We start from the raw sequence: 19,646 nt of genomic DNA, 5'->3' as shown, positions 1-19,646 counted from the left end.
TTTTTTTGGTTGCAGCATGCGGGTTCTTTTAGTTGCGGCACAGGGGATCTAGTTCCCTGACTAGGGATCGAACTCTGCCCTGGGAGCACGAAGTCTTAACCACTGGACCACCAGGGAAGTCCCATGAACTACACACTTTAACTTGAAATAGTGACTGACGAACTACTGTTACTCAGGCTTGGGTATTCATCAGACGTTTTCGTGAAAGTACGAGAAGCAAGCATGTCACTTCAAAGAAAACAGTTGACAATATGTATTGCAAATGATAAAATTTGAGCTGTCAAGCAAAACTCAGAATTTTGGAAACATAGTATCCACCACCATGAGCATAACTTTCTTGATGTGATTAGTAGTGATATTAATGAATGTGATTTTTAAAATATTGTATAATGAAATATGTTAATATCTGGAAGATATGGATAGTTCAGTGAATATTTTCCAAATGACCGGTGGATGATATTACAAAATCATCCATAGGTAAAAGTTCCGTTCAAAGTATAAGACAGATCGATGGCTTTTAATGTTACAGAGTATACAAGTTACGTTGAAATGATGTCAGATTCCATCTTGAACTAATCTTTTAAGAAATGATCACTTGTTGAGCTTTGATGCTGTATCAAAAAAATAACCCACAATTATCTAAAAAGAGTATTAAAATACTCCTCCCTTTTCCAATTACATAACTGTATTTTCTTCATATATTTCAACCAAAACAACATACTGCAACATACTGAATGCAGAAATACATGAGAATCCTGCCACTTTATTAAATCAGATTAGACATTTGCAGAACTGTAAAACAATGCCACTCTCCTCAGTAAAAAAAAATTTTCCTCTTTAGTATATAAGTATTTTTCATTAAAAATGTTATCTATTTTAAAATATAATTGTTTCATTATTATTTTCAAGTGAATCATTAAATAAATATTTTAAACACTTCTTAGTTTTAATTTCTACTAATGGCTAAATGACATTGAATATTTTTGTGTGTTATTAGCCTTTTTGTATATCTTCTTCGGAGAAATGTCTACTCAAATCCCTTGCCCATTTTAAAATTGAGTTGTCTTTTTATTGTTGAGTTGTAAGATTTCTTTATGTATTCTGGATACAAGTCCCTTATAAGATATATGATTTGCAAATAGTTTCTTTTATTCTGTGAGTTCTCTTTTCTCTTTCTTAATAGTGTCCTTTGAAGCATAAAAGTTTTTACTTTTGAAGAAGTCAAATTTATTTCGTAAAATTTTCTTACTTGTGTTTTTGGTCTCATATCTAATGCAGAGTGGCTATATTATCTTACATTCCCATCAGCAGTGTATGAGTGATCCAATTTCTCCATATCCTTTCCAGCATTTGGTTTTGTCACTGTTTTGATTTTTAGTCAACTGTTAAGGTATAATTAAAGTATCAACTCCATTCTGAACCTTCTGGGACCAATCCTACCCACCCACTTCTCTTTGTGTTTCCATTCTCTACCACCTAGGCCTAGGCAAAATTAACTGCCCCTCATTTGTGTTTCCACAATCCCCCCCTACTAAATCGCTTAACGTATTATAGTTTGTGTTCATATGTCTGCTTCTACTGGGCTGCGTTCCTTCAGGGTAAGATTCATAATGGTGGGCTCCATGGGCTTCCTTAAGTTATGAGACTTTCTACTTAAATATGTAAATACATTTTTCTTGAGAGAGGGAAGACGTCCATGATCAAAAAAGGATGATGAATCACTGCTTTAAAGAGAAAACATCTCTCAATTCCCAGCATCTCAGACTAAAGGTACTCAATAAATATTTTAACATGAATGATGTTGTTTCAGTGAAAAAAATTCCCTCACTCAAAATTGTTTCATATCTTGTAAACAAAGGACTTTCATGCTATAACAACTACTTTATTTACATTGAAACAAAAAGATTCACTTATAGACAAAATGCGCTTAAATGGTTAGATTTCATTTACAGTGAAACAGTGAGAAATCTTTAGTAAAAGCATTTTATAAGAAACTGTATTCTTGCAATTAATGACCATTTCATTTCAGATTATCATTTTCTAACATCCCAGACATGATTTAATAGAAAACTGCTGATTTAATAGATTAAATTGCTCTGGTCAGTTTGTGGTTATTCTATCATCATGGTTATTATTCACTCATATCCTTAGAAAATCTTTTTAATCTTAATCTCTTTCCAACAATTAAATGCACTCTTTTCCCAATACATCTTAAATTCCACCAAAACAAATATTATTCCTGATCTGTATTCTTAATATGATGAGATACACTACTAGGAATAAAAGGAATTTAGGGCTGGTCACTACAAAGATGACTGAGAAGAGATAAGAAGTTTGGAATTTCTGTCCCCACAGCACTAGAGTAAATTGGGCAAATAATAGAAACTCATTAAAACTTAAAAAAAAGTGAATAAGTGAATGGGTGAATCTTTTTTCTTATTGTTACAGGGAGTCAAGTCAATAGAATATGAAGTATACTTATTTTAAGAGACTTATATGTCTAGAGATGCTATAATGTTTCTTTACAAACTTCATTAGTTTTAAAGATGGCAAAAACAAAGCAAAGCAAAACACACATGCATAAAATAGAGAAAGGAGAAAGCTTAGGGCACCAAAATAGACAATATCTTCCTCATCAGAAACAGTAAAATGAGGAATACAACTGGAGAAGATCACACTTATTGGAAATCACTTACTCTCCTCATCAGAGTTCAGCTGTTAAACAGATGCCTCTGAGAAACAGAAGCCATCATTCTAAGATACTGCCCGACACTTACCTATGGAAACACTCAAAACAATGGAACAAGAACCTAAGCTGGAGTTCACTCTCCAGTGCGAGACCTTCACAAGTGCTGATATGAGTAATTAATGGTGAAGCACTAGAGGAAATAAGATGTGCTGAGCCCTTCCCTGGAATGCCAGGTCACACAAAAGAGTGTTCCTCATAATCAGACTCTGAATAGATGGGAGACCTTAGGCAAGATACTATACAAAGATAATGTTCCTTATTCTAGAAGGGTTTTTTGGGTGGGGTCAGGGGGATTTTTTTCTCTCAGTTTTGAATCTTTACTCCCAATAAGTAAATATTTTATTAGGAAATACGTTTATAGATATGCTCTTTAGATCTATCAAATGGTTGTGAGCTCTGACATTCAAAGATTGTAAAAAATCATCTACCAACACAGAACTCAAAAGATGTGTTGAATGACCATCTGAAATGCCTGACTGAAGTATCAGGCAATTACAAAGAGGAGCACTAAACTAAAAAGGAAAATAGAAGCCTAACAATTGGAAAACACATAGGTACTATTTCAAAAAAGCCACCACGGAAAGTGTTTAGGAGGTGAATACCAAATAATAAAGGCAGGAAAAGACATTCAGTTGACTAATCTGACCCTTTTCTTTGTTTCAACATACTCACAATTATTAAGCAAACATACCAAACTGCTGCTTTCTGAAATGCTAAAAAAAAAAAAAAAATCCAAAGCAATCTAAGTTTTTCCTGAAGTTTTTCTATTTCCCAACTTCTGCTATATATGGGACATTCAAAAAGCATATAAATATAGAATACATATTTAAGTAAGAAGGTGATAGACAATAAACTGAAAATCTGGTCCCAATTTCCTTCTCCAACCTTATCTTGTACAGTACTCCCTGAAGTCTAATAAACTCAAAAGATTTCCTTTATTTCCTTTCTTTCCCACCACAGTCTTTCAGGTATACTTAACTTAGCAGTGAGGGTTCTTGTGTCTGTATTGCCCTTGATCTTTATTATTCTGTGCTGGGATTACCTTTCCACCTTACATGACTGAGCTCATACATTTTCTTTTTCTTTGAAGGCTTTACGATCATCTCCCTCCTGACCCACAAATCCCATGTCTCAAGTCTCATGTAGGAGATTTTCTTAAAAGTCTGCTATTACATTCAAAAAGTCAACCAAAATATGACGGAAATTTTATTAGCAAAATCACAGAGTCATAGGGCAGGACGAGACCTCAGAGATCATGCAGCCCATGCCCTCATTTGAAAAAATTGAGGCCTAGCTGGAACTTAAACCAAGCTCTGTCGATAACAATTTTATTCAAATCTACCAACAATCACCACATCAAAATAAATGTTTCTGAAATCACCAAGAAAAATGACGGTGAGACCTCCAAAGTAGAAAATACAATTCACTCATGAAAGGCAATTTATCAAATTGCTAAGGGTGCTGGATTCTGCCCACTACCTAGATAGGTTTCTGGGAAGTCCCTAAATAAAAGGAAATCAATAGCCATCAGCAACTTAACCAACATAATTATCTAACACGTCGTATTTGTCTATAACATAAAATTTCCCCTCTTTCCCTTGTGTACTTCTCATCTTTCTTTGGTGTGTGATCAGGAAGCATATGCTACCTGTAACATAACTCTGAATCATATAATATCAGGGTGTTAAATACACAGGGAAAAAAATTTTTCATCAGAGATAATCTTTATAGCCTCTAACCTATATGAATGACAGATAATTATATGAAAGACAGAACTAGGGATGACTGTAAATAAAGATGAGTATAATTATTTCAATATTATCAATAGGATCCTAAAATGCATTTGCGTGAACAATTCTAACACAGTCACATATTAAAATGTTAGTGTCAAAATAGGTATAGGCAATCTTATGCTAGGAATTATTCTTGTATGTTTTAAGTCACGAGTAGTGGAAACAGTCCTATAAATCTTTGAATCTATTATTTCCACAGCTCCTAGGATATATCTTGTTCATGAAAAGAATTGAGAATTGTTAAATGATTTTCTTTGTTCACAAAGAGGAAATAAATGTGTGGCTATATTGTGGGCAGTCAAAGAATGATCAAAGTACAACTAGATGACAACTTTCAGAATACAAAACTTTTCTAGAAAATAAAATCACTCCAATATAAAATAGTAGGTTAAAATTATAGTATAGTGGTTTTAAACCACCAAACTTCAGGTGAGTATATACCTTAGCTATTTATTTATTTATTTACTTATGATCCAAGAGTAAGTTCAAAATCTAAAAGATAGCTGCTGTCTGCTACGCACATTAGTATTGCCAAAACTATGAACAGAAATCCAATTGATGGATTTCTTAAGTTTACTGGGGGTGGGGGTAGGGAGGAATGTTGGGACTGAAGAATATGCTTGGTCATTCAAGAGTAACTGGCTTTAAAAATTACTTCACATAAATACATTCAAATACTTCATATGTATGGGAAACAGGAAAATCAGTTCTATGACAGTTAAGAATAATGTTTGTTGGTTAACAGGACAGAATAATGTTTGGGTGATTGACACAGTGGTCTCTCTACTGTAATTTTATACTAAAACATCATAACAATGTTACTAAGGTTATACAGCAAAAGTATTGCCAAATGTAAGTTAGTGAATGCATTAATACTAATGGTGAGCCCAAGAACATGTACAGAGTTTCATATACACTTGAACAAAATAACATGTCAGTAAATCCTCAGGATATGTTAATCAATGGGCAGGTACAATTTGATGGTTTAATGAAATAATACTGCTTCTTTAAATTATTGAGAAGAGATCAAGTTTGGGATTAACATATACACACTACTATATATACAATAAATAATCAGCAATGACCTACTGTATGGCAGAGGGAACTCTACTCAATATTCTGTAATAACCTATATGGGAAAAGAATCTGAAAAAGAGTGGATATCTGTATATGTATAACTGAATCACTTTGCTGTACACCTGAAACTAACACAACATTGTATCTCACCTATACTCCAAAATAAAATAAAAATTAAATTAAAAAAATTAGCCATTAATCTGACAGTGTAGTTAAATATTTCAGAACTAATTTCAGAGTAAATCTAATTAGTTTAGAAATTAATTAAGTTTCAATGAGACTAAATAATTAAAGGAATAACTATATCCTACCATTAGTTCATTAAAAGGAACACCAATCTGCCTCTTGTATAAACATATATTTAGAATAGTACTACTGTGAAGTAATACTAAAAGTCTCAAATTTATTTTCTAGGCAGAACTTTTATATTAAACCTTTCTGAATAAATTTAAATAATTTCTGAGGTAGGAATGGAAGAGCTAAAAGAAATATTTTATATTTATTTAATACTTCTTTCTGACTACAATAATTCTTATAGCCTTTGCTATGGGAATTATCAAAGTTTTCATTTTTCAAATGTCATTTTTAATTTTCAAATTTTCTTATGGGGCTAAAGTTCATTAGTTTTACACAAAAGTTTTATAGAATGAGCATGTCTCAGGTAATACATAAATTTATGTACTTGAAAAGCAAAGAATTAGCACATACTAAAAGATTAAGGAGATATTCTTTTTTTTTTTTTTTTTGCGGTACGCGGGCCTCCCACTGCTGTGGACTCTCCCGTTGCGGAGCACAGGCTCCGGACGCGCAGGCTCAGCGGCCATGGCTCACGGGCCCAGCCGCTCCGCGGCATGTGGGATCTTCCCGGACCGGGGCACGAACCCGTGTTCCCTGCATCGGCAGGCGGACTCTCAACCACTGCACCACCAGGGAAGCCCAAGGAGATATTCTTTTAATAAACTACAATTATTTGCTTCCTTTAATCAAGCTATTCTGACTTCATTTGTTGCCATTACTCTTAATTCTTTCTAAAAGTATAAACAGAAATTAGATTCTTAAGTAACATTTAATACTTCCTACCATATGAACTATGTGGTCTTTAGGACTTCTTACAATACAGTGCAATAATGTGGAATTTAAATGCAAAAGATTATATTCAACTTATTGGTTTCTTATTGAAAATATTAACCCTCAGCTCATGAAACTCATAAAAATGGCCTTTTCATTACTCCTCTACAGAATAGCAAGCATATTAGTCTGTCAAATTTCTTTCCCCCAAAAAAAAAAAAAAAAAAAAAAAATTTCTTCAGCTCCAGAAGTACTGGAGTAAGCTATGAAATATATAGATAATGGGGGTTCAATAATTTTGATAATGGGTTCAAAACTTTTGAGCTTGTCTCACAGCATAAAATGCAGAAAAGCAGAAAAAAATGTTCACTGATATTAAAAAAGTAGAAGAATAAGACAGTGATGGTTGAGCTCACTATACTTTTCAAATTGTTTAAAACTTATGAAATAAATTTTAACCAGAATGCTTTGTCTTTATATTTATTAGCAAATAAAACAAAATCTAAGAAAATTCTAATACTTAAGAGAATACTTTTTAAAGTATTTAATAAACTATGTAACTTTTAAGTATTTAAGAAATTAACTTTTTAAATAGAGAAATCTGGAAGGGTAAAGCATTATGTTCATGACCACAGAGAATCAGTTTTGAAGAACAAAATTCTTCACTCTTTGATACACTAGACTTACTTCTCCATAACTCTTGGTTAGAAAAGTAATAAGAGAATTACTGATGCTGTTAAGGGCGTGAGAGAGTTGTTTTCAAATGGGCTTACACAGCATGGGAATTCAGTACACAGGTTTGGAATAACTTGCAGCTGTTGCAGGGTGAATAGGCTTAAGGAAATCACTGGGAATATTGAAGGAGAATTACCAGAAGTACTTTAAAACATTTATATTATTGTGATAAGAAAAAATGTTTAATTAGATGCCTAAAATTGGTCTCTGTTTAATTCTGAATCAAATTTTTAGATGTCTCTCATCGTTACAAATTCCTGGGTATACATCCACAAACATGCTCAATTGTAACAAAGTGGCTCACTTTCTATATGTCTTATGAGAAAACAATTTCCTTTAGTTTGATCCAGTTTTGGTTTAGTTCAATGTAATTCAAAATACGTTATAAATTTACTATATGCAAAACACCATGAGGGATAAAGAGTGAAAGACCCTCACTCTTCTCAAGAAACTTAGAGAAAATAGATATTATATATTATACAAAAATAATACAAAGAAACAGTATTACAGGAATTCAGTGGAATTTTCAGGATTTAATTGAGTGCTCAAATGCTGCTCCCTGAGGAAGAGCCTGATTTTGTCTGTAGGTATTTGTAGGTACCAGAGGTACATTATTCTTTCATCCAGGTAAAAACTGTTAGGAAAGTGTCTCAATCATCAAAATGGTTTCTATTTGGTTTCTAAAGCATATGGAGTCACCCTGAATTAACAATACAGAATATTAGTACTCTAAGCTCTCACTAGAAGTCTGGATAAGAGATATGATATTTAGAAGGTACGCTTAAGGGGCATGCTAGCCAACCACTCCTTTAGGCATTCCAAGTTCCAAGATCAAGCTGAATTCTGAAAAGGCTTGATTCACTTTTACTGAATTGTACATTATGAAAAGATGACAAATCAAGGTCTACGGTTAATGTCCCCACCATATATCACTGTAGGTTTTGGTTCAGCTTCAAGACGTATCGCAATTACTTTAGAAAACTTAGCTCTAGAGCATGCTGTCTAATGCAAATATACTGCAAACCATATATGCAAGCCACATGTAAACTTTCTAGTACACAGTAAAAAGAAATGAGTGAAATTAATTTTAATAATCTATTTTATTGAACCCAATATATCCAAAAATATTATCATGCAACATGTATGTAATCAATGTAAAAATTACTGAGATATTTTACTTTTTCTTCTTCAAGCTCTAAGTCTTCAAACTCTAGTGTTCAGTTTATACTTACAGCACATCTCCATTAGGACAAGTTACATCTGAAGACTAGCGGCTACTGTAGTGAACATAGTGCCGCTCTAGAAGATAAACTTCTTTTGGGAAATGGCCCTTTAAGCCTTTGTCTCCAACAAAAAACTACAGCTCCTACGCTTTCCCCCTTTATTCTGTAGGTTATTAGGGACACAGCCATGACAACTCCACTTAGCAGTTCTTTGGTGGTGAAGAATGAGGGTTGGGGTACTGGGTCAGTAGGATATTTTAAACCCATATATTCAAAAGTGAAATAAACAAAATCGTGTACTAAACTTCTCCCCGTCTATCTCCAAATGCTCTAACAGCACCTCCTTCCAACACAAGTGGCATGGCTGATAGTATAGAATAATGCCTCCTCAGAAGGAGAAGTGGAACTGGAGGTATTGAAACTCCTGAGCTTTGTTTAGTAAGGGTCATTTTTATGACCAAAATAAAGTTAGAGTTAACATATAAATTTAGAGATTGTTTTAGATTTCTTTATATAATCTCTAATTAAGTAAAAATATTACTTTAAGCCCATTCTGGTTTAGAAACATTTCAACTTCTCTTAAATTTCGCAGAATAAAATAATACACCAGTTCATAGGGATATGTTAATTTATGGAATTCTACTGGTTTGCACGTTTTTAGAACTCCCTTTTAACATAATCTCATTAATAAAAAGGAGGTAGTACAATGCAGTGAAAAAAGCACTAGCCTGAAATGGAAGATGATTTGGCTTCTAGACTTTTGTCACACGAGTTGTGTGATGTTATATAATTCTCTGGATCTAAATTTATTCATCTGTAAAATTAATGGGGCAAAAGTACATCCCTCAATCTCAAAAATCTTAATTGGAAATTATATATTTATTCAAGAATTTCAAAATGCTATATTATCTGAAGCAAATGGTATTTCCAATGTAATGCTGTAAAACTTTGTAAGAGTGAGATTAAATAACAAAGCCAAAATAAATGGCCAAGTTGTAAAAGGAACTTAATTCTGATTGCAGGTTTAATTCCTGTCCATTAGCTCCTGCTAGCTTTTCACCAATAAGTAAAAATAACACTTGACATTCTCTATGTGAGAGAGTTCATTAAATTCAGTTTAGTATTGAAATATTTTAAATTTGAGTGACAGGGATCACTAAGCTTCACTGATAAGATTCTGCTAATTGAACTTTAGGAACTTGAAGACTTATCACAATAAAGAAAGCAAAGAAAAAATATATACAAATGTAAAATCATCTAATATTAAATGCCTATTATTGTTGATGAAAAGATAACTCACGAAACTTCTATATTTCTATTCTGCTTCCCATGGATCGTTTCAGTTCGAGGTAGGCAGATACTTAATATGCTAGCAGTACAGTGTTATAATGCAGAGAACAGGGGTGGTCCACCACCTGTTTCTGTAACTGACTGAGTCCTTTGTTTTTTCAAAAAGATCAGGAATTTTTAAAAAATGCCTTGATGTCAGTGCACAATAGCATCTTTCAGAAATGTTTAAATGTTGACAGAGGAAGTAGGATTCCCTCCTACTCATACCAAATCATGTAAGCAGGAACAACTCATCTAATCAGTATAAGACAACGTAATTGCTTTCTTGAACATATTTATAAGGTAATAAAAAAATTTCTGAAGGGGGAGAGGATTAACACTAAATAATAAAATGGCTAATGCCATTATGGAACCTCAACTCAAAAGCAGAGTAAAATCCTAATATAAATATCTAGACATTCTCACCGTCATCTAGGCACATGTCCTCCTTGCTACTTGATCTCTATTTTCCACAGTCTACTCAAAACCCCTGCCCTAGATGAATATGATTCTCACAGTTAGGTAACAGAGCCTTAAGAATCCTTGAAAGACAAAATGAAATGGGGTTTATTGCTATCTGGAGATATCGGCCAAATGAAATTCTAATTAGTAAAACTGGGTTTATATATAAATGCTTATCTTCTACAGATGTATGTATAATCTTTATTGCAATAATATAAAGACATGTATGTATTCTTTAAAATAAATGAAACCCACAAATACGTTTCAACAATTTTGTTAAACTAGTGGGTTATGGATGATTTCTCCCAGTTTTTCAAATTTCTGAGCATTGAGATAGTCCTTCTGAAATTGAAATAACATTTTAAATTGATCGCCTAGTTATCTATTAATGGCTGAGGCCATTTGGTAAGAGTTCTGTAGAAATATGAAAACCTCATAAAGAGTATAAAAAATGTTGCCTCTAACCAAAGAATTTATAAACAATAATTTTAAAAAAGCTCTAAGCTCCAAAGTTTAAGAACTTTAAGATTAAACCTCTTCTATATCATTTATATGGCTTAAGAAAGGTATTTCACTCAGTTCTAAAAACCAGATCTACCAATTTTAGAATTTCCAATCAAATCTGCGTTAGTAGCTTTCATGAATCACAAAAAGAACTTAAAACTAAAATTATTTAATTTAAAATGATTCTTTCAAACCATTTCCTAATAACAAAACATCATTACACACACTCTTTCTCAAACTTTTAAAAAGGAATTAAAAGGGGCTTTAAGTGCTAACAATTAGCAAATGATTCATATTGGATACCATGTTTTGACACCAGTTCCTAAAATAGGTTTGTTATTATAAAAGCTTTTGCAACCATTTGCAAGAAGGGGAAATAATAAATGACTTGATTTTTGCAGAAGTAGGGACTTTATAAAAGCAATCCAGCTCCAATTTTGTTTGACATAGTGTTAGAACAGGGAATAAAATGCAAATACCAGAATTCTTTAACTACAAAGGACATGCATATTTTTTTAGTAAAAGACATGTTTGGGTATTAGAGACAATTTATTTCAATCTGGCATAGGGTTTGACAGCTTAAGAGTATAAGGAACAAGCAAAAGATGATGGTTGTATTACGTATGGAACAGATATTTTAAACCTTAGATGATTAATTAACTATGGTTGAAAAACAAGCAACAATTGGACTTCCCTTACATTGTCCACTACACACTGGCATGCAATTAAATGCCTTCAAATGATACGAACTGATGTAGGATTCCTGGCACTTATCTGAATCAGATTTAATACCTTACAAGGGAAATAAAGAGAACGCTTGAGGAAGAATGTTAAATGCAAACAAAAGTCTTTCTATTAGGCAATATCTTTTGTTGTTTTATAAGGTCCAATTTGAAAGATTCGGGCTTTTCAGAAGTTCAATGAAAGAATAAACTTGTTTTACCGTGGCATCATTTTTTAGAAGTTTACTTTGAAAATAAAGCTTCCACTAAACCAGTTACAAATTTTTCTAATCTATATAGGTCAGAATAGACACATAGTCATATTCATTTTAGTAAGGACAGGCCCAGTTATAAGGTTATAAGTTATACAGATATAACTATAAGTAAAAATTTTTTAAAAGGTGATTGAAACAGAATTTTATCTCTAATTCACTTCACTCACGAAGAAACAGTTGTTTTACTCCTTCAGGTCAAACAGATAAGGAAAATGAAAAAGCAAAAGAAAAGCCAAAAGTCATTAGGCACTTCCTGGGTAGACTGACACCACCTCAGAAAAAACGTAATGGGCATCACTATCCACCTAGAAAAACAAAAAACAACCCACTAGAAATGTGGTGCAGTCAGACTAATAAATATTTGTTTTTTAAAAAAAAGATGCAAAAGAAAACATCTCTGCTTTCATCTTAAACAATTCTTGCTGTTAAATAGGAAATGCTTTCATAGCAGCTTTTAGAGTCAAGTCTATATAATAAAGGTTTGTGCTGGTTTTCACCCTTGACAACCAAAACGCATTGTTGAAACTCCTAAATAGTCTCGTTCAAAAGTGATTTCGTTCATTAAATGGGGAAAGGGGAGAGGGGAGGGATGATTAGGATCAATTAAAAGAGAAGACAAAATAATCATGTTTTGACCCTATCTAAAGCAAGATCTGAAGGTAGTTTCATTTGTAGCAAGAAATATATTCCTACAAAGATATTGCACAAAGGGGAAAAAAAGGTAGAATTATGTAAGTTTCAGTAATAGATTCTGGACTCTGACTTATATAGTTACCTAGTTTCAGAGGGTCTTACATTATGTGGAAAAGAAATTTCAATGGGAAATAACATTCTCATTTCTCACAAAAAATAAATTTAATCCCTCGTAATTTCCCTACCAATAACTCATTTGAGAAATAATTTATTGCATGAAAGTACTACTATAAAAGTACATTAAAAGGTTAAGCTCACAACTTACGTATGTATACAGTCTTGAAAATATTATAAGGATTCAGGGCACAGTTAGTTGAATAGGAAAAAGAGATGAAGCTGTCACTTGTACACAGGGATAATCTCATTCCTATCTACAAAAAGGCTCCCGCTCTCACTTTTTCGAAGTGTGTATTATGTAAGTTCCACGGGTGGTGATTTTGAGTGATGAAGATCCTCAAATAATACTAAAACTGAAAAAAAATGTTTCAATAAATATACTTCAGCTGGCTGAAGTATCTTCATCAACAAAAAAGATAAAATTCTGAACAAAAACCACTATGGAAGAATGATTCATCATATCACATCACAAGAAATTCTCTGATGCAGAAGGTGACTCGGGGTACATTAATTTATCTTACCTGCAAATGAAATTTGGAAATGCTGGACTTGAAATATACCAACAGTATAGATCACTATTGAGAAGATGACAACGGTTTCCCTTCAACCAGGCCTCAAAAGCAGTCAGGAGGAAAAAACCCAGTCACATTTTAGAGTTATTTAGATTTTTTAAATGACCCATACAATTTGAGAGGAAAACTCTTATAAGAGCCTATAAGACATATCTTAAGAGACAAAAGGGGAATGGAGATGAAAATTGGTTGAGAAAAAAATGTGATATAAAGCTTGAAGGACTTGGCAGGGACTTAAGAGATAAATGGATTCATAGAAGAAATTCTAAATTGTGTGTAAAAGGAAAGTAGAAGACACTGAGATGGTAGAAGGTTGTGCAAGGAAGCTGCTTTCACAGATTTCTCTTCATTCTAAGGGAGGTATGGATGACCATTTCTTTAGAACAGTTAAGACCTATTGCTCTTTACATGCTCATTTTTCTTACGCATCAGAGTTGAAAAATATCAAGGGTACGAGTCCAGCTGAGGAGAAGGGAAACTATACACCTGAAAATTAAAGTTCAGATAAGCACACTTAGGCCATCAAAATACGGTAAAACCAAGTTTTATTTCAATCTGCTAAATTGAAAGCATACAATGACCTAAACACATCCCTTTAAACTCCTTTTCTTGCAAAAAAGAAATGATGGTATAAATGGGGAATTTCTGATGTTTGAACAAAGTAACATAGAGTGGAACCTTAGGAAACCTTCATTTAACTTTCTTTGAAACTTTAGGTTTTTTTTATTAACCCCTGAAACTATTCAATGTCACCAATGCCATAAAACAAGAAACCTTGGCCAACATTCATCAACAAAGCTACTTTTAAAAATGGCAGTCCTTTCTCCTTGTCCAACCTTACTACCTTCTACCAGATGGCTTCTTCCCATTCTCTCTTCTGGAAGAAAAATCAAATAAAAATTACACCAAAAGAGGATTCAGTATGAGGATAAGCTATATGAAACTGTCACTAAAGAGTAACGCACACTTCCAGTCGTTTCGTCACCTGTAGAGTCATCAATAACCAGCCTTCTAGCTGCCTGAACAGCTCAGCCAACTCCTGAAGGAAAATGGGGTGGAGAAAGGTCCTCGGTATAGGTTGTTAGTGTTGGTGCTCCAAGGGGTCCTGATATTCTCAACGTTTTTGAGGATTACGTCATGCAAGGTGGCATACTGGTTCCATTCGTGGAGCAGGATCTGGCACACACTCTGGTACTCGTTTTCGTCAACCTCGGCTACAGTGCGGTGATAATCTTCCACCTGGGGGTATTTCACTATCTTGGATACCAACTTGGCCTGGGTGTTGTAATAGGTGGAGAAGCGGCATAGACAGGAGGCCGCTGTGCTCTCCACGGTCCACAGCTGGTCCGCGGTATCTTCCTGGATAGACACTCCAAAGTTGTTGCTGTCCTCCGCCTTTGGGAGGAGCAGCTGCACCCACATCCACAGGGTGTTGCATTTCTCTCTCAGCAGCTCGATCTCGGGTTTTACGTGCTGAATCAGCTCCACCAGATGCTGGTTGCTTCGCAGAAGCTGCCCCTCGCTGCCTGGCATTGCTAGTACTTTGATGAAGGACTGGGTCTGCAGAGGCTGCGGATCCCGGTTGGGGCCATCCCGCGCAGTGTCTGGGGCAGGCACCGAACGTATTCTGGATAGGTCTTGCAGGCAGAGCTCCTGAACCCGACCATCCAGCTCTGACAGCTTCTGAGGGAAGAAGGTGTACACCAGATAGATCCTCGGCCTCCTGGGCAATGCGGGCCCGAAATGAATCTACTTTCCCCTGCACGTCCTGCTCTAGCTTCAGCGGGGAAGCCATGACCTCCAGGGCGTCGAGTGTTGGAGGAGACACGGCCTGAGTTTCTCCCTCCTCCGCAGGCTAGGTTTGCGCTTCTGCCGCCACCACCAACTCCCAACAGACCAAGGCCCTGCCAGGGCGAAAAGACGTCCAGGAGGTCCCTGCGGGCCGGCACGCGGAAAGCGGGAGCCACACGCTGACCACGCCCTCCAGACGGCGCCCTGGCCAAGAGGACGGCAGACAGGCTTCGTGGGACCAGCCTAGGCTTCGAGTGCCTAGCCGCTAGAGCACCGAAGACAACGTGTCGGGGGACCCAGCTGGATCTAGTTATCTGAGCTGCGCCTCCCCTACCTACTGGCCTGGCTGGCGGGAAGCCACTTTCAAGAACATCGTTAAACTTAAGCTGTGAAGACCAGTCAATGACAAGTCGGTGCTCTTTACATAGGAGCTCAAGGAAATCCACAATCCCTGGATCCAGAATACACGATCTCTTTTGAAAGGCGTCTCACAAAATGGGCTCTCCAGAACAAGGCTCACTTCTGGAGAGCCTCAAGTCACACCTTTACACGTAACCTGGGCCTATCCATGCTTTCCCCTTAGAAAGTCAGAAGTGAGTTCACTTCACTATTGTATTTTAATCAAGTTAGTAGACTTCTGAGATCGTCTATGGCTTACTTCATACAATTTTTAGTTTAAATTACATATGTTAAGTTATATGACTCTTCTTAAAATTCATCTTTTGGGGAATAATTAACAATTGAATCTGGACTGTAAATTAAAGTAACACAGTCAAACTTCCTGAATTTCATAAGTGTATGGTTGTTACAGAGGTTATGTCCTTGTTTTTAGGAAGTACACACTACAGTATTAAGGGATAAAGTGACATGATATATTTAATCTATTCTCAGATGGTTCAGAAAAAGTGTGTGTGTGTGTGTGTGTGTGTGTGTGTGTGTGTGTGTGTGTGTGTGTGTGTGTGTGTAGAGAATGAGAATGCTAAATCATGTGGAGAAATGGTACAAATTGATGAATCTGTATAAAGGGTGTATGAGAATTCAGTATTATTCTTCTAACTTCTCTGTAAGTTCAAACTTATTTCAAAATAAAAAATGAAACAACTACCTTTTCCTTAAAAGTTTCCGGAATCATAGAGACAAATTCTGTAAACTTCTAAACTTTCATCCTATTTATTTATATTCATTTTCCTTTCCCTGAAATATTTTCCTTCTGTTCTCTGCAGTACCACAGAGTAAAATCCAAGCCTTTGACTTTTATTCTAAAATTACTAAAGTTTAGTTAAAAAAAGGATTTTTCTAATGATGCTATAGTATGGTTTCAAATGTAATTGTCACCTCAGTCAGACTGTAAACTCCTTCAGGGCAGGGGCCAAGTCTTAATTCAGTTCTTTTGCAGCTGGCATGGAGCAGGTGCTCAATACATGTCTGATGAAATGATCCTGACTTAGTAAGATTTTAGCTAACTATAACTTCACAAAATCTAGAACTGAAAGGAAAAAACAATCAACAAGACAAACATGTTACAGGTTGGGTTCCCCAGCAAGCAGAGAACTTGCTTACAGGAGGTTTATTAGGGAGTCCTCTTAAGATAAACACCTGTGGAAAGAAAGAGACAGAACAGGGAGAAGTTGGACTTCGATGCAATCTCAAGGCCTCAACTGACCCCATGGGGAACCGGGAAATGTCCTTCAGAGCTGTCCTGAGGTGGGGTCAAAGCAGTTCCTGAAGAGGGCTCTTTGGTAGCAAGACTTTTAGCAATTGGGAGATAAAAACTTGAGTTCTGAGGAGGGATCTGGGAAGCTCATCATAGCTTCAACTACACATGTAAGATATTAAGATACCTATACTAACAAACTAGCAATTAAGTTGTTCAGCCCCAGTCAGGAGTTGAAAATTCAAAGATGGTTTCTGCGTTCGGATCAATTCAAGCCTCTCAGGAATGACAAAGAAGACTGTGGTGACAGTAATTATATGTTCAGAGGTGGGGCAGGGGAGATAAAGGCGCGTATGTATGTGAGAGAGGTAATGGGGGATTACTGGTAAGTTGGATCTTAAGATATAAGGGAAGTGGCAGGAAATGAGGCAGGAGAAGTAAGCAAGAACCAGCTCATGGAGGCAGGGCCCTGTTTGCCATGCTTTAGGAACCTGGATTTAATAAAAGCCAATGAAGGACATTTAGGCAGGGAAAAAATACGCACAGATGTATGATTTCAATGGTGGAGGTGAATTTGAAGAAGAAACTAAAGGAAGAGAGACTGTGCCATAATCCAAATGAGAAAGTATGCCTCATTTTAAGTGGTGGTGATGGGGCTGAAAGAGAAGCATCAAGAATATCTTAGGAAAAAAAAAAAGAATATCTTAGAAGTAAAATTAACAGTATGTAGTGATTGTTTTAGATGTGGAGAGATGAGAAAAGGCAGAATTCAATACTACGTAATTTTTGGGGGGGAGCTTAGGTAAATCATTTCTATTTATACTTATATTAAACCTCTCCTAAGAGGTGAATTAGATATACATTTTTACACACACATATTTACATTCAACTTATGGGAATTTAGATAGGGCTATCAAACAGAAAAGAAAAAGCAAATCTTAAAACATGACCACAATTTCCCATATGTTGATTTTCTTCATAACTTTGGCTATAAAAGATTACGATGGCGCCAGCATGGAAATTCCCTTTTATGCTAAAAACATCCTCAGTGGTATATATGGTTTAACAAATGGTTACTCTGTTTTCAAACAGAAAACATTTCTAGTTGCTCTTTTAAAGAAGTAGGAAAGTTTCTTTCTACTTATTATGACAGTGAATAGCCATTTATATGAAATTATTTTCTTTAGTTGTCTAATGATAAATTTAAATCCTTTGGGGATTAAGCTGCTCTTTTTTCTAGTGGGACCTAAGAATTTTATTTTTTCATAATGTTTCCTGTCCTTGTTAATGAGATAGCAGTCGGTAGGAAAGTAACAGCTCCTAATTTTTCTACCCCCATCAACCATCAGCAATCAGTGGTTGTTTTTAAAAATTGTTTAATAAACTTGCATGCCTTGATTTGACCCATGAAATTAACACTGAGTGCTAACAGGTGGAGGAAGGCCAGGGACAGCTGTGTAGAGTATTGTCTTGTTCAGGTCAGTTTCTCCTTTCTCCACAGCCCAGCAGGGTTCATTATGTACTCATGCCAATAACTGACACCCCACTCTTCTTTTAGGAATGCCTACAGATTTATGGATTGGCTTATCCTTTAAATATCCTCCAACTCTGAAACTATGCCCTGTGAAGAAGGGATTCTGTGGTCCTGCATATGGGTTCCATTTACAGAACTATTCTAAGCAACTGTTATGTCAACTATTGGAGATACCTGTAAGCTTGAGATATGGATTGAAATTTAAACATTCAAAATAAGCTGTTTTTCCCACTGATTTCTTTCTATCTATAAAAGTTAGGAGAAATATTATCAATGGTGCTAAATCTAGATAATCTTAAGGCTCTGGTGGATGGTAATATTTATCCCCTTATATTTATAAAATTTTTCATCTCTGGGTTGCAGTGGATCTTATGTTATGTAGACCCCCAAATGAGCAATTTCTAGGGCTGACAAATATATCACGTCCTCTTCCTTCATTCTTCCTCCTAGATTGCTGCACATAAAGGTACAGAAATAAATGATGTGGAGGTATTCACTGCAGTGCCCTTTTGTCAGAATCAGCCTCCACATCTAACACGAGCATGGCTCTAAATGAAGAGGAGTTGGCAATATAGCATTGTGGTTAAAGTTACGAAGTTAGTCATGTTCAAATCCTAGCTTTGCTACTTACTACCCATGTGACCCTGGCTAAGTTATCTAATCTCTCTGTGCTTTATTTTCTTCATCTATAAAATGAGCATTATAATAATATTTATAAAAGTTGTTCTGAGGATTAAATTAGTTAATACATGTAGAGAGTTTAGCACAGTGCCTCAAACATTAATTGCTCAATAAATGTTAGCTATTATTGAAGGAGAGTCTATCAACAGTCCAAAATCTCCCTTCACTCTTTGAAATGGAGTAGAACTGTGTATTCTAGACAAACCAAGATACAATTTTCTTGTTCACTATCTTGTTACTTAGCAGTAGTGACTAATTGTACTACATAGTTGAATATAAGTATCTTTTTTTAATGGCTTGAATTTCTGAGATCATCAGTATTTAGAGGCCATATCACAGAGGGCATAGGTGAAGCAAGCACAAAGTTTTACTGGCGACCTTGGCTGAAAAGTGCATTTCTGAATAGAACCCCTTCTGGCAAAAGCCATGTCTTCATCAAGTTCACATTATTTTATCTTACAAATTACATAATTGGGATAGTTTGGAAACAATGATGTCTACTGTCAAGGGTCCTTAAGGTCACTGATTTTTAACAAAAAACCCACTGATCTCTAGGTCCTGGATTCCCAACTTTTTAAGATGCTTTGGCCAATGACTCTCTACCCAAGTCACTGATAGCTTCCTTGTTTACAAAATCCCTGGATCAATAATGTACTGGATGAACAAT

At 35.3% G+C, this 19,646-nt stretch overlaps 1 protein-coding gene and 1 pseudogene across 1 annotated transcript in view; both read right to left on the bottom strand.

Annotated features, from left to right (window-relative positions):
* Positions 1–19,646, bottom strand: part of ATF6 (activating transcription factor 6) — a 214,950-nt gene that overhangs the window by 66,420 nt on the left and 128,884 nt on the right. The window lies entirely within an intron of this gene.
* Positions 14,331–15,114, bottom strand: LOC112403905 (proteasome activator complex subunit 3 pseudogene; annotated as a pseudogene).

The sequence above is a fragment of the Neophocaena asiaeorientalis genome, unplaced genomic scaffold, assembly GCF_003031525.2.
Source record: "Neophocaena asiaeorientalis asiaeorientalis breed wild unplaced genomic scaffold, Neophocaena_asiaeorientalis_V1.1 scaffold156, whole genome shotgun sequence".
Taxonomy (NCBI): Eukaryota; Metazoa; Chordata; class Mammalia; order Artiodactyla; family Phocoenidae; genus Neophocaena; species Neophocaena asiaeorientalis.
The sequence above is the reverse complement of the archived record's forward strand: the minus strand, read 5'-3'. Positions and strand labels throughout refer to the sequence as shown.